Here is a 2,575-nt window from a genome sequence, read left to right as displayed (position 1 = left end):
TGGTCTTTTATTTTTCAGGTGTTGAGTAAATTTGGCTTCTCCAATAAATGGATTAATTGGCTACACCAACTCCTGCTTTCGACCAAAATTTCTATTCTGGTGAACGGAGGTCCTCAGGGCTTCTTCGGGGTGGAGCGTGGCCTGAGACAAGGTGATCCTACATCTCCCATGCTGTTTATCATAGCAGAAGAAGTTCTGTCTAGAGGGTTGTCAAACCTGGTTCAGAGCAAGAGTCTCAAAACAATCAGTGGCCCAAGAGGTGTTACTACTCCTGGACACATTTTATTTACAGATGATAAATTCATCTTCACCAACACCTCATTGAGATATGTAAATGATCTGAAATCTTTTTTGATGAAGTATCAGGACTTTTCAGGTCAGCACATCAATTTTGAGAAAAGTAAGCTTTTCTTAGGAAAGATAGCTCCTGCTCGCAAGCAGGCAATTGCTGATACCCTTGGAATTCAGATATGCACTTTCCCAACTCGCTACTTAGGAGTTGAAATATTTAAGGGTAGAGTCAAGAAAGAGGCTCTGCTTCCACTGATGGACAAGGTGAAAGGCCATCTTGCTGGTTGGAAAGGAAAGCTCTTGTCTGTGGCGGGCAGAACGGAGTTGGTCAGATCTGTCATTGCTGGTATCCCTAACCACAGTTTTGCTATTTATTGGTGGCCTTCTTCCCTTTTATCTATAATGGAACGATGGATGAGAAACTTCATTTGGACGGGGGAGACTGAAACGTCCAGGAAAATTACTGTTAAATGGGACTCCCTTTGCATGCATAAAGAGGAAGGCGGTTTAGGTATCAGGAGACTCCGAGATACCAATAAAGCTATGTTGTGCAAGCTTGCGTGGAAGATCAAGCATGAGAGGATAGTCTCCAGCTCCTTCCTTAAAGCCAACTTTGTTAAAAAAGATGGTACGCTCAAGAAAGGAGTTTCTTCCTCTATTGCCTTGGGGGTGAAAAAATTTTGGAGGTTTGTGGAAGATAATGAGAGATGGATTATCGGTAATGGTAATCTTACAAATTTCTGGAAAGATAAATGGTGGGGACCTAAATCAGTTCTGGAGGAGTTAGAGAGTTTCGACCTGACAACTCTTACATTTACAGCTAAGGTGAGAGAATTTATTTGTGGTGGAGAATGGGCGCTCCCTGAGGTGAGATCGGCGGAGTTGAGAAGAATTTTTGAAAAAATTAAGCAAATTAAAATTCCTTCAGGAGAATTAGGTGACACATGCTGCTGGTCCTTGTCGACCTTGGGAGGGCATCAGAAGGAAGGCTAACAAGACTCCATGGAGCACTTTGGTTTGGAGGAAAGGTCTGCCGCCTAGGTTCTCCACTCTAGGATGGCGCCTTGCACATGGTAGACTGCCAACAGACGAACAGATTACACATAAGGGGATTTCCTTGCTTCAAGGTGTGCCCTCTGCAACCAAGGCGAGGACAGTATTGATCATATTTTCCTCAGATGCTCCTTCGCGACTTCTGTCTGGAAATCTTTTACTGACTGCTTTGATGTGAGATGGAAAATGCATCAGTCGATTAATAATCTGATTAGTTGGTGGAAAACGAAGGGAAGAGTAGTAAATCTAAAAACACCTTGGATGATGGGTTTTTCTATTATAGTAGCAATATTTGGTGGGTAAGAAACAGAAGCTATCACGATAACAATGCCAGGAATGATAAGCAGATATTTGATTTTAGTCGGCAAGAGCTCTGTCTTTGCATAGGGAAGGTGAAGGGAGAGGTGAAATCCCCGACTGATGTTATGTGTTGTAGGAGATTGGGTTTATCTGCAGCTTCGTCTAGGTATCTCCCTCCTCTGGAAGTCCACTGGTGTAAGCCTCATCCGAATTGGCTTGAGATTAATGTCGATGGTAGTGCTCTGGGAAACCCGGGAAGAGCAGGGGCTGGAGGGGTAGCTCGCGACCATGATGGCCAGGTTCGTGATTCTTTTAGTATTTTTCTGGGCTTTAAACAGATTTATGATGCTTAGTTTGAGGCTGTTATGGAGGGCATTTTGATGGCAAAGGCGCTGGATGCAAGGGGTCTTTGGATAGAGTCTGACTCGGCTGCGGTGGTCACTGCAATTCAGAGTAACCATATTCCATGGTTCACTCTCCAAAAATGGTTGTCTCTTCTTCCGTTCCTGGAATCGATCCCATGGAAGATCTCCCACTGCTTTCGCGAAGCTAACCCGATAGCGGACTACTTGGCAAAACAGGCTTCCAAATCTGAAAACTCTGTATTCTCGGTGTCTTTCCCCAGACATATAGTAGAGTTCTTACAGAATGATATTCAGGATAGGCATCGTTTTAGATTCCCGTAGGGCTTTTTCTAGCTCTTTCTGCTGATGGTCATGCCGAAGGTGGAGATTGCTAGTGGCGCTAGGGTTTTTTTTTGCCTTGCCTTTTTATTGGTTTATCTTGTTGATGTATTTTTCCTTCTCTTTTTTATAAAGATCATCTTTTAGCAAAAAAAAAAAAAAAGGAGATTCAGGGGGTAAACCGTTCATTTACTCAGATTGTCAAAGGCATCATGGATGAGGTGCAAAGGCATGGTCCAAGAAAGTGG

The sequence above is a fragment of the Macadamia integrifolia genome, unplaced genomic scaffold (genome assembly GCF_013358625.1).
Source record: "Macadamia integrifolia cultivar HAES 741 unplaced genomic scaffold, SCU_Mint_v3 scaffold2226, whole genome shotgun sequence".
Taxonomy (NCBI): Eukaryota; Viridiplantae; Streptophyta; class Magnoliopsida; order Proteales; family Proteaceae; genus Macadamia; species Macadamia integrifolia.
The sequence above is the reverse complement of the archived record's forward strand: the minus strand, read 5'-3'. Positions refer to the sequence as shown.